General features: G+C 37.0%; 1 protein-coding gene, 1 long non-coding RNA gene and 1 pseudogene across 5 annotated transcripts in view; 2 read left to right on the top strand and 1 right to left on the bottom strand.

The window, feature by feature from the left end:
* Positions 1-13,692, bottom strand: part of PTH2R (parathyroid hormone 2 receptor) — a 153,563-nt gene that overhangs the window by 53,459 nt on the left and 86,412 nt on the right. The gene's annotated exons all lie outside the window — the stretch shown is intronic.
* Positions 1-13,692, top strand: part of LOC103106632 (uncharacterized) — a 212,385-nt gene that overhangs the window by 185,314 nt on the left and 13,379 nt on the right. The gene's annotated exons all lie outside the window — the stretch shown is intronic.
* Positions 7,296-8,944, top strand: LOC100013431 (SH3 domain-binding protein 2-like; annotated as a pseudogene).

The raw sequence follows: 13,692 nt of genomic DNA, 5'->3' as shown, positions 1-13,692 counted from the left end.
TTCCTTTTCTTCTCTGCCCACATATAATGAAGGAAAGGTTACTAAGCCTATTCACTGACTCTTTCCAAATCACAGAGGAGTAAGGGCTCTGTAGGCTTACTTTGGTACATAATTCATAGTGACAGCTCAGAAAGTAAGCAATCATTTAATAAAACATGGCTTCAGATAAGGTAGTCTCCATTACCCTCCCAGTTTTGTAAAGTTTTGATTCTGCCTTTAAAACAAAAGAACTAAAGTAGAGGACCCTCAAGGCATTAATTTCATTGTGTTTGTCACTCTCACTGCTGATCTAAAACATAAATATGTGCCTTTGCTTATTCTATATATTCAGGTTTGTCCAGAAACTTATTCAAGGCTATAATCAAGTCTACCCTCATTGACTTGGCCTTATTGAATCTCTGCATGGCTTTATCTTATCAACGTTTCTCTCCCAATTTTAGGATTTTGCTATGTTCTTTTATACTGGAATGGATTTTGAACTTTTACATTGGTGCACCCATTTGTTTTGCTTGATTCCACTGTAAAGATTTTGGTTTTGCTTTTCCTCTTTTTTTTTTCTTCAAAGGGAAAGGTGGGACAAAGAAAATACATATTTGTTACTTGGGCATTTTGTTCATTAAAAATTAAACAAGAATTTTAATGTCTATAGACCATTGCTATTTTTATTTGTTTTGTTTTGACAAGGTTGCAAATGCTAAACACAGCCTAAGCAAAATCTGGTATCTATGAAACTTGAATAAGAAAAAAAGGATGATAGCTAGAAGTCAGGATGTCACAAGTGTCTCAAAGGATTGTCAAATGTCAGTCCTTACATCTTTTAAATATTTCTAATTCTTGCCAAAGAAAATTATAGAAATTTAGAATTAAAATTGTCTTATATACTAATAAAATAGATTTGAAATGGCAGTGGCTTAGAGATAATTTTATCAGTCATTTTCCAAAAGTCTGACCAGGACACTCCCCTACAGAACAAATTCCCATGGTTTCCTTTACTCCTAGGACCACGTGTAAACTCCTCTATGTGTTATTTAATGATTATGTCAATCTACCTCCAACTTACCTTTCCAACTATACTCTACATTACCTTTGTACATTAGAGTCCAGCCAAACTGGAAGTGCCTTCATGTTAGTACTTGATTTCTCTTTCTTTGTACCTTTGCATTGACTCCATGCCTGGAATCCTCCTCTCCTGCACTTCTTCAGAAGTCCTAGTTTCTTTTAAGGCTTCACAAGGGATAACCTCTTTTGCCTGAATCCTTTCCTGATCTTGTTATGTTTGTGTTTTTACTCAAAATGATCTTGTATCTATTTTGCACACAAACAAATAAGAATATATGCATTTTATCTATATACACATATATATGTTTTCTGCCTCAATAAAGTATTAACTTCTGGGAAAATGACTGCTAACTTTGAATCTTTCTAGCCCAGTACAGTGCCTGAGATATATTAAGGACTTTAAAAATATTTGTTAATTAATTGGCTGGATTCTCTCATTTTAGAGATAAGGAAAGGTAGTAATGTGGGCGCGGTGGGGCGATGGAGAGGACAGAGAATTCCAACAACTGAGATCCATATCATTAAATGAATTACCCAATTTTACACAATTAGATAATGGGAAAGTTGAAATTAAAACCCAATTCTTGCTTTTTCACTTTACTACTCTATCCTATTCAAACAAGAGTCACTTCAAAGGGTTCTCTCAGAGTATAGAGCAAGCCAACAGATCCAAAAAAATTTAATTTGGACAGCTCATTTTAAGTTTCCCATGTGAATCAGAATCCTAGCAAAGATTTAGGACCCAAGATTTACAGAATGACTTTACAGAAAATAAAAATAAAACCTGTCAGATTTACAGGTGAAAGAAACCAAAGAAGTCATTTGGTCCAATTCCATCATTTTATAGAAGAGGATATTAAGTCCCAGATAGTTAAAGACACTAATCCAGGATCATAAAGCGAATGAGCATCTGAGGCTGACTTTGTTGCCATGTCTTTTTTACCCTAATCCCAATGCTCTATCCATTTACTCCAACTCATTATCTATTAAGGAAGACCTACCCATGGCTTTTATGTACATTTAATTGTTCCAGATAATTTAAGCTATTAATTTCTGACCTTATTACACAAAACAAGTCCAAAGAATATAGAATGTCCACTGTTGATAACTCAAATCTTGTTTCAAAGCCTAATTCTCAGTGACATAATCACCTAGCTGATTAAATTATTTCACATGTTGAGAGCATCAGAAGCTTTGGTTAATGGGTTTTATAAAATCTTCACATCCCAGCTAGCAATCTAACAGGACACCAGAGCTTATCTAGTGTAGAGAATCTTGACTTCTGTCTTATTGCTACATACATTATACCCATCCTTTTCCAACCTCTTTCTCTTAGAACTATAAGTAAATAAATACTACCTTGGCTTATGAAAAGGGTATGACAATACATTGCCCTATGGCTTTACTCAAAATTGCTGTTAGTGCTTAGAATAAAACACCTCACTTGATCACCACCCCCCCATCAGGTATTATAGCTCCCTATTAGAATGTAATTGCCTACCACTGTTTAAATTTTACATTTGTGTCAATAGCACCAGAAAAGTGCCCAGTGTAAAAATAATGTAGAATGAATTGATTGTTGATTATAAAATAATTTGATTCTCTGCTTGCTGTGCTTACAAAGTATCTTCATTTTATATCAGTGAAGTGAAGCTCATAAGTGAACTTCTCTTCAGGGCCAGGTGCAAGGATGCTAAGGAGTCTCTTGTCATATAAAAATAAACAATTTGTTGAGAATATAAGAATAAAAAAGGATTTCTAACTCTAAGAGATTCTAACTCAAACCAAATAAAACTCCCTGGTTTTGCAAGGAACTGCTTCTCCTGCTTCCACAGGTTACACTGATCCTTCCTGATCTGACTAACCCAAATTTTTACTATTCAACAATAAACTAAACTCTATTATCCTTATATGAAGTATATAACTCTTAACTTTATCTACAGGTAGAAAAATAACAAAGGCTAGCTGGCTAAGCCTCAGCAAGAACCAAGTTAGGACTCTGAGCCTTAACAGATTCAGAGTCCAAAACAACGACCAGGTCTTTCTTTGGTCTTCTCAGATCTAAAAACAATTTATGTAACAGCAATAGACAGTCACTAGTGTTTCCCAAGTTGGAAAAGGAAAAACACTTAGCTCCTTCAGATTTTTCCTTCCTTTCCTTCCACCTCAGACAGTGAGGAGAGAGAGAAAAGATGTCACCTACTCCCTGCCACACTAAGAGAGTCTAACTGCCACAGAAGAACCATTAGACTATCAACATTTGAAATTAACACTGTCTCAACTCTGTTTGAAACTACAATTCTTTCTCAAGCCAGCTTCTTCAGTTCTTATCTCTAAACTAATATAACAAGGCTTAATTTCTAATATCATCCTTATACCAGCCAACAATAAGTCTTAATAAATTCTTGATGGTTGATTTATAAATATTTGATGCAACCTAAGCAACTTGAGTTGCATTCTAAGTTATTTTAGAAAGTGTTTAGTTTTCAATGAGTAGAAAACATGGATGACGTTTCTCAACATCTTTCTATATTATTAATTTTAATAATATAACCTTCATATTGAAATCATGGATTAGAACCTCTGTAAACTCTCTCATTCAGAGAAATTGCTAATGGAAATTTTAGTAGCAAACTCTCAAAATTAATTATAATACTGATTATTAACACTTCAAAATTTGGCTTTAACACAAAAATAATGTAAATTTCTTAAATTCTCTAAACATTAATTGATATAATGATATAATGAAAAAATAATCAGTAAATGAAGAGTTGAAATTCTTTTACATGCTTTTAGAGGACAGGAATCCATACTTTGCATTTCTTTCCTACTCCCTTCAAAGCAAAATCATTTCTCAATAGATATTTTTTGAGTTGATAAAAGTAAGTTTAATTCTTTGGTTGCCCTTAGGATGACCTGGGGAAAATATTTCATTCTTCACCTAGACTCAAGTCTAATCTATACCTTTTTTTCTGAGAGGAAGAATCATGTGACCAATACTGGCTACATAAATGGGGCTAAACAATAATTTAATCACAAATTCCCCAAAAGAGACTCTTTCTCTGGGGTTGATAGATGGAGCCACATAACAAAGGCCAAATTCTAGTCTTAACATGGAGGAAGTATAAGATATAAATTTTGATGAATTTGTTGAACAAACTAGAGATATTTTTTCTATAGAAAAGAAGTTTTGCAGTGGTGAGAATATAGGAAGTGGGATGATACAGGCATTTAACTACTTCAAGCATTTTCATGTGATAGATGATGCATGTTATGCTTGGCCCTAGAGTCCATAGGTAGAAGCAAAGTGTAGAAATTTCAGAGTGAAGATTTAAGCTTAAAGTAGGGGAAAATATTTTAACTCCTGACTAGAGCTATCTAAAATTGGACACTTCTTGTATGCTGTGGAGAGGGGTTAATGTTTAGGTATTATATGGGTTCTTGGTATTTTCCAACTTGATAATTCTGTAATGTGGTAGATTTGCTAATATTGACCTTGATTCTCCTATGTGCCCAAAATTTGGAAATAAAACTCAAGCCAAGTCAATCTTACCACATCTTAGCTTATAATATGACTAAACTGTACAATCTTTTGTAGATGAACTAAAAGCAAAAAAAAATTAAAATTATAGGAGAACCACGTATCTCACTAAAATTGTGTCAGGACATTGAAAGATCCTAAACTATAACTAAGAGCTGACATAATAGTGAACTGTCCTCAAAGGCAAGAAGCTCTAAAAGTTCAGGTCCTCCCTTTGACACATACTGGCTATGTGATCCTGGGTAGACTTAAACTCTCAATGCCTAAGAGTTCTTAACTTGCAGTTATGCATTTACAATTGCTAACTGTATTTTGATATAACATTTCCTTTAAATTCTATGTATTGCAGGCACTTAAAAATGTTTTTCTGAGAAGACCGTAGGCTTTCCTGATGGCCGCTGGGCTGAATGAAACAAAAAATGTTAAGAATTACTCTTCTAAGGTATAGTTATAAATTGGCAGAGGAAATCATGAAAGCTTTCCACAATGATGGAACCATAGGTTCAGTATCAACAAACAAAATATCCTAAAACTACAACTAATTAAAAATGACACAACAGTCTTAAGAGTTATCTAGCAAACTAGAATATCCATTTGCAACTTACAAAATTAGCCATTTAAATCAGAACATTCAGTATCCTGCTTAGAAAAAACCATAAAGAGATTATGGATAGCACACAGGATAACTCTTTTAAAGGAACACTATGGTTACACTTAAAATTATTTCTAGGATAGATGATGCATTAATGAAAATTACAATTGGAATTGATGGACAGCCAAGTATAAAAGATTCTTCATATTGTCTTTAAAGTATATGATGCATTACCAACCTGTTTATTATAATTACTACTTAAGATATTCCCTCATTGTTGTTCTATTCAAGCTGTCTCCCATTACCTATTCAAATGTAGCAAGATCTTGTAATGACTGGGTCAACAGATATAATAAAAGCAGTCAAGATATAAGGAGAAAATAGCTACTTGTAATCACATAGGGGGTTTCTCCTTCATTCTTAAGTGACAAATTATAAAATGTTAACTTTTCACTTTCCAATTCAGTTAGCATCATAGTATAATGGAAAGAACTAGAAACAAAATTCCTGTGTTCAAGTCTCTGCTCATTATAATCTGGGAAAAGTCACTTTTAACCTTGTTGAGACTATATAATCATTTACTAAAATAGTATGGGCAATTAGGAAGTAGTTTCTAAGTATAAGATTGTTTTAAGAATAGTTATGTTTTCAGACTATGAAATAAAGAATACAATAAAAATAAGGGTAGCACATTTAATTATGATTCACCCTGGATGGTAATGTGTTTGTGTTTTTAAACTGCTAGGGATTTGGGGAGAATTTAAATGAAATTAGTACCCCATTAGAGTCAGCAATTAGTAAACATCTGTTAATAATTAGGTATCTAAGGGCTATAGTGGATAGAGCACTGAGTCTAGAGTCAGGAAGACTCATCTTTATGAGTTCAAATCTGGCCTCAGATTTTCTAGCTGTGTGAACCTGGGAAAAAACTTAGCCATTTTTGCCTCAGTTACTTATGTGTAAAATGAGCTGAAAAAGGAAATGGTTAACCATTCTAGGATCTTTGCCAAGAAAACCCCAAATGGGGTCACAAAGATTTGGACATGATAGAAAATGACTGAACAACAACAATAATAATTATTATTTAATAGTTTGATAGTACATTAAATTTCATGACATCCTTCTGAATTTATGATCTTATTCGATCCTCACAAGTATCTTATGAGATGATTGACAGATAAAAAGAGACTCATAGAAGTTAGGTGGCTTTTCTTGGGTCATAAAACTGGTAGAACCAGGATTGGAACTCAGTGTTTCTGACTCTTAGAACTGTGTGCTTTCTGCTACTATAAAGATCACTGGCATTTGAAGCTCTTTAGAACCTGGTGTTTTCCTACCTTTTTAGTCTTTTTTACACTTTATTCCTTTTTATATCCTGTATGATGAAGCACCAAGGTTTTCTTGTTGTCTCTTGAAAACAATCTCATCTTCTGGGTGTTACTTTCCTCTAGTTTTGCACATAATACTTGGAATGTTCTGCTCTTTTGCCTTTGCCTATTGGCTTCCAAATTTGGCTTCTGTCATTAGTCAGCTCAAAGCCCAACTTCTGTAAGAAGTTTTTCTAATCACCCCAACTGCTAATGCATTCTCTCCTTATTACCGTCACCTACTCTGTGTACTTTGTTGACAAAGTAGTTAGACAATTGCACCTTGGTGGAACAAATTATTCTACTGAATCCATAGGTTGAAGAATTTATTCCATTGAATTTTTTTCAGTAAAGTCATTCATGCAATAACATTGTGCAAACTGATCTTTTTTACTGCGCTAAATTTTTTTTAAGTATATTTGAGGATTCCCAACCGGAGCCCGAGCTGGAGCCGGAGCCGGAGCCGGAGCCGAACAGGAGACTTCTTAGATCCCTGGAGCCTCTGTGCCGACCCAGGTGAGCTCGCTGCCTGGTGCTGCTGAGCGTCCCCACACCCATGCGCTCCCCACAAGGAACCAGCAGCTCTGGGGTTCTGAAAACTCTCCCCAGGCTGAACAGCGCCCCCCACCACTGAGATGGAGATTGGGAGGTACCCTCGGTCCCGGCGCCCCCAGCCTCGCCCCTGAGTCAAGCCCACAGATTAATGCTTCACCTTGTATCAGATTTGCTGACACATTTCTTGGGAGGATATTTTCATCAAATACAGATGCAGGGCATCTTCTTTGAAGACATCTTCCTATAGCAGGTCACTGCAGCTTAATGGCTCCGGAGGAGCAGCATTGGCCTGTGCCAATGAAGGCCATTGGAGCACAGAACCTCTTGCGGATGCCTGGGGGAGTGGTCAAGTCCGGGTATCTTCACAAAAAACATGGCACCCAGCTGCAGTTGCTAAAATGGCCACTAAGGTTTGTGATTATCCAGATGCATTTATTCCTTTGAGAGTAGCACCTCAGCATCTCCCCAGGGCGCTTTCTCCCTGAGTGGCTGGCTACAATCGGGTAATGCGATCCGCCGGAGAAATAACATCAAACAATGTTTTCCCCTTCAAGATTGTTCATATTAGCAAGAAACACGGAACCTGGCTCTTTTCAGCCTCTTCTGAAGATGAAAGAAAGAGTTGGATGGCTCTGCTAAGGAAGGAAATAGGCCATTACCAGGAGAACAAAGAACCCTCATTAGATTTCAGTGACTCAAGTTCTGACACAGATAGTTTCTATGGTTCTGTGGAACGTCCCATCGATATCAGTTTATCCCTGTTTCCCACCGACAATGAAGACTATGACCACGATGACTCCTACATGGAGCCAGATACCCCAGACTCAGTGAAAGTTGAAGATACCATGATTCACCCACCAGCTTATCCCCCACCTCTTAACCCCACTCGGAGAAAACCAGCCTACGCAGAAACTCCGCGGTCACATTCCTTTTCCACCCAGTGCCCGGGGCCCTCCATCCTCCCCACCTCCAAAAAGAGGCCTGCTGGAAATCAGTCCTGATGATCTGAAAAGAGAAACTGTCTCTTCTCCAGGGCCAGAACCTAATTTGAAAGCGCCTTCTCCCAGTAGGAGACAACTGTTGTGCCCAACTTCAGGAAACCAACTTCTCCAGAGGCCACGTCTCCAAGGCACCTGAATTCCTCCAAAAGCTGTGACAAGTTAAAATCCATCCACCTGTCTCCTCGAGGATCCTTCAAGGATCACCTCTGGCTGAGCCTCCTCCAATCCCAGCCAGTAAACCCAAACTCATAAAGATGGGAGAATCACAGCCTGCAAGAGAAACTATCAAACGGGGACTCTTTGTGCCCCCTGTGACACCCACACCGCCAGTCCTGGTGCCTAAACTCCCCATGCCTGAACTGAAGCCCAGAATGGAAAAACCTCTACTTCCCCAGTTACAGAGATCCCAAAGTTTCAGAAGTTTTTCCTTTGAGAAACCTTCACTCTCAACCAAGGTTGATAGCAGCTGTGAGGATTCAGATGAAGACTATGAAAAAGTACCACTGCCTAACTCTGTCTTTGTCAACACCACCGAATCCTATGAAGCAGAACGCTTGTTGAAAGCCACTGGTCCTAGGGGACAGCCCCAAGATGGACTCTACTGCACAAGGAATTCTTCAAAGACAGGAAAGGTTTTGGTTGTGTGGGATGAAGGCTTTAACAAGGTGAGAAACTACGGGATCTTTTGAAAAGGACTCCCGAATTTACCTAGAGGGAGAGCTCTTATTTGTGAGCATCAGAAGCTTGTTGAGCACTACTACACCCATGTCTTCCCTGGACACAAGAGCCTCTTCTTCAGCATCCCTATGGCTACTCAGGGCCCAGGTGACACTTGACTGACTTAGTGATTTGGTGCAGTAATTAAACCTAGACACAGAAGAAGGAAAGAAAGACTTAGATGGTTGGTTTGACTGCCAGCGATGGCTACCTATCCAACCTGGATCCTTGATTTCATCTCTCCTGAATGTTATTTTGAACTCATGTTATTCTTCTGCTGTGTATTCTCTCCCAGAGACCAGTGGATTCAGTTCACTCTCCACCTCTCTTACAATGACTTCCTCCCCTCTCTAATCCCCAGTGAATTCATCCATCATAAATAAGCACAACCTCAACCCCATTTATCAAGTTGTTCTTAAAGGACTTCTTCCCCGATGTCCAAAACTGGAGAAAGCAATGAATGACAATATTGGGAAAGGTCACTACAGAAGAGGACAGAGATACTTTTGTGGATCAGGGCACAGATTACTGTGTCTCTTGGATTTACGGAGTTAGCTAGAGAAGTCTTAGTAGACTAACAGAGCTAATGACTTAAGGCAGCTAAGTGGTATAGTGGATTGAACGAGGGGCCTTGAGGCTGGAAGACCTAAGTTCAAATCCAAACAGATGCACTAGTTGTATGACCATGGGCAAGTCTTTTAACCTGTTTGCCTCTGTTTTCTCATCTGGAAAATGAGGATAATAATAGCACCTACCTCCCAGGATTGTTGTGAGGATCAAATGTGATGATAATTTTAAAGCACTTAGCACAGTGCCTGGCACATAATAGGCACTCTATAAATGCTAGCTATTATTAATGGATTGTTTTAAGCAAAATTGTATTGGATTCACTTGCATTTCAAGTAAGAAACATTTCAGTGACCTCACACACATCTTCACCCCTCCTCCTTTTCCCTGCTGGCCAGGAATAAAAGTAACAAAATAGACTGAGGATGCTGATAACAAGGAGCAGCAAGAGCAGAGAAATATCCGTGGAGAGGTGGAAGATCCATTCCTAGGCATGAACATGGGAATGGACTATTTGAAAGGGAAATTGTTATGAGGCTTCCATCATGGGCAAGGATTCTAGTGGCACTCCTTGAGTTCTCCTTGGGCTGGCGTGCAGAATGGTCTCCCATCTCTCAACCCTTCAATTGCCACCTTGCAATGTGTCATCAGGAAGCTGTTCTCTATTGCACAAAATACCAGTTTGAGCCCACCTTTTGTCCTAGATTATTGGGTTTGTGTTCATCAGCAGGAAACCAACCAATAGACTCGTTCTTGTACAACCCATGAGACACTGATCCTTTTGTTCCAGTTGTGGGCTGATTAAAAACAAATGAGAACTTGGTGCCAAGAGAAGGAGAAAACTCTAAGCCAAGACATTAGAACTAGTTTGCATTGCAGCAGACCCTTTTTACTCTGGGGGGACAATTAAGTTGGCATAGAATGTTTATGTCCTTTAATATTCCCTCTGTGCAAATGCTAAACTCCTATTAAAGAGAGTCTCTGATGTTAACTAATAAAAAATAAATAAAAATATATTTGAATCATTGTTCTGAAAACACTCACACATAAAACTGGAGGAGTTTGAAGGAGCAAAACTGAGAAGTGGTTTTCAAATCATTCAGACAGTTTTTTCAAGTAGTCCAAGGAAATCTGTTAACATTTTAGAGGAGGGAGAGTAATTCTCCTGGTATCTGAATTGATTTGACTTGTTTCTTGGGTAATATGCATATCCCTGTTTTTCAAATGATGAATGATCAGTCCAGAAAAATAAAAGGCTGCCTCATTCTAACTGTGTAGAATTCACTACTCTAGAAAACTGCTTGTATGACAGATAAGATGAAGAATATAGAAAATATAGTACAGAAATTTGCTAACCACAAAAACTATCCAATTCCTTCTGTTTTGTTTTTCTTCATTGTATCAATATTTCTTAAGTCTAGCCTTTCCTTCAAATAACCATAAATGCATTTCATTAATAGTATTTCTTCATGCTAAAGTGTATATTTAAAAAAAAAGACTGACCTTGAAAAACTGGTTTAGTAGAATTGCAAAATACATTGAAAAGAAGGTAACAGCCTGAAATTTAAAGTGCATGTAATCATAATTCTCCTTTTTTCCCTTTCCAAAGCTTCCATTCTTTTTGTATATGAGAAAGCTAAGTCTCCTTTTCAAATTCTGTCTTGTATTCTTTTCTTTCTCATACCCAACTGTCCAGTCAAATTGAATTTCTCACTTTCTTGAACACATATGGTGCTTTTTTCACCTTTATGCCTTTGCTCCCACCGTTCATTAAACCCTGAATGCCATCTCCCTCATCTCTGCTGCAATTCTTTTGTATTTCAAACAATTATTCCAAGTCCAGCTCAGATACCCTCTTAGGATAACAAAGACATAACTAGAAAGGACTTAAAAATTCATCCTAGCCAACCCTCTTTATTTAGAGATGATCTTAGACTTGGAATAGAGTGTTTTGTCCATGGTCACACAGGTAGCAAGCAGTGGAAAGAACAGTGGAATCTATATGGTCTGACTCAAAATTTAGTGCTATTTCCTTTCCATTAATGCTGTTTCTAATTTTCCAAGAGGGGCATCTGTGTAATGCATTGGAGTGCCGGGCCTGAAGTTGGGAAGACTCAAACATACTTACTAGTGGTACAATCCTGGGCAAGTCACTTAACCCAGCTTGCCTCAGTTTCCACATCTATGAAATGGGCTGGAGAAGGAAATGACAAAACACTCCAGATTCTTTGCAAAGAAAATCCCAAATGTAGTCAGGAAGAATTGAGTAAGTCTGAAATAACCAAACACACACATACACATATCTTTCCAAGAAATCTTTAATCTCTCCAGTCAGAAATGATCACTCACTCTTCAGAATCCATTAACTAAGTCAAAGAAGATTTTCAGTAGGTACTGTGAAAATTACATCTGGGTACTGATTAGTTCAAATAATGAATCTTATGAATCTGTCACATTATTCAAATTCACACTGCATATTTCTGTTGAAATGAACCAATGACCATATTTTACATACTTAGAACTTCGGAGAGTGCAAATTCAAATACATGCAACCACTATATAGGATTTATTATTTAAACTAATTAAATATATAATACTCTATATAGTAAAAAATTAATATACTAATTAAGACCTAGCTATATGTAGAAAAATAGAAATTATCCCCGTAGTTTTCTAAGCCAACTGAATGGAGCTGATATTTCATTTTTCCTTCATTATCCCTGGGAATACATAATAAAGAGGAGGATGGGAAATTTTATTTTATTTTATTATTTATTCAATTAATTAATTTAGAATTTTTCCATGGTTACATAATTCATGTTCTTTCCCTCCCCTCTCTTCCCCCCTCCCATAGCCAATGAGCAATTCCACTGGTTTTTACATATATCAATGATCAGAACCTATTTCCATATTATTAATATTTGTTATAGAATGATCATTTAAAGTCAACATCCCCAACCATGTCCAGGATGGGAAATTTTGTTATTAAATTAAGCCACTAAGATTCAGCCTAGCTTATAAGGGGTCAGCTATAAGGGGCTAAGAACTTAGACCCCTTATAGATTCTGCTTTTTATTCATATTATCTGAGTGATCATAGGCATTATTTAGCCTTTCTGTCCCCTTTGGTATGCTGAGGGTATAATTTTCATATGAATTACTGGACTGCATTAATGGAAGGAGTTTCTCCATGGAGAAGCTCTCCACAGCAGTGAAATCATAGATTTAGATCAAAAGCACAAAAATAGCAACAAAAAACACAGTGGAAATCAATTGGGTATGAGGTAGCAATATGGTATAGTTAAAAAATGGTATGGTTGAAAGATAATAAAATGGAAATCCAGGACACTTGGCACAAGTTTTGGCACCATTACTAAGTCTCTGGGTAACCTTAGGCTAGTAGTATAAACTCTCATTTCAGTTTTCTCCAAAAACAAAGCTATACTAGCTGATTTTTAAGATAACTTCTAGTTTTCAATCTATTGATCTATACTTTGCCTTATCATTACTTTTAGTCCTTTGTAGGGTATGGAGTATTTTACCAGTATGGAGGGTATTTTACCAGAATATTTGCCATCAAATTATTAATTATACTAGCAAATTTATAAAAAGTTAAACATTGGCTAATATACTCTGTTTCTGTCTTTGTATTCTGCTGCCTTCTTTGTACAATTTCCCCATATTCCCCCATTTCCCCATGAACGATCAGTTTCTTATAGTGATGAACAGGCAAAAAATAATCATCTGACTCAAAATACTGTCAGTGATTTGAATAGTTTTCATCTGTTTACTGTTTTATAAACTTGATCATTCGATGGGGGGGGGTGTTGAGGTATGTAGTAATTTCAGTCATATCACAATGTGTGCTATATATTTGACATTCAGTTTGGTTTCAGATTTTATCTGGTAATATATACAATTTTTGGCCCATGAAACAACATTGTTTCTTTGTCTTTCAACAACCAATGCAATTTTAAAATAAATTATTTAAAAGATGTAAAACTTTATGTTATTAGTAAAGTTGCATAGCATCAATACATTTAAAAAAAAACCCTCACCTTCCATCTTGGAGTCAATACTGTCTATCAGTTCCAAGGCAGAAGAGTGGTAAGGGCTAGGCAATGGGGGTTAAGTGACTTGCCCAGGGTCACACAGCTGGGAATTGTCTGAGGTCAGATTTGAACCTAGGGCCTCCTGTCTCTAGGCCTGACTCTCAATCTACTGAGCCACCCAGCTGCCCCCCATCAATACATTTTTAAGGGAGAAAAAAAAAGCAGTTCTTTTTTTTTTTTAC

The sequence above is a fragment of the Monodelphis domestica genome, chromosome 8, assembly GCF_027887165.1.
Source record: "Monodelphis domestica isolate mMonDom1 chromosome 8, mMonDom1.pri, whole genome shotgun sequence".
In the NCBI taxonomy this organism is placed as follows: Eukaryota; Metazoa; Chordata; class Mammalia; order Didelphimorphia; family Didelphidae; genus Monodelphis; species Monodelphis domestica.
Note: the sequence above shows the minus strand (reverse complement) of the source record. Positions and strands in the feature narration are given on the sequence as shown.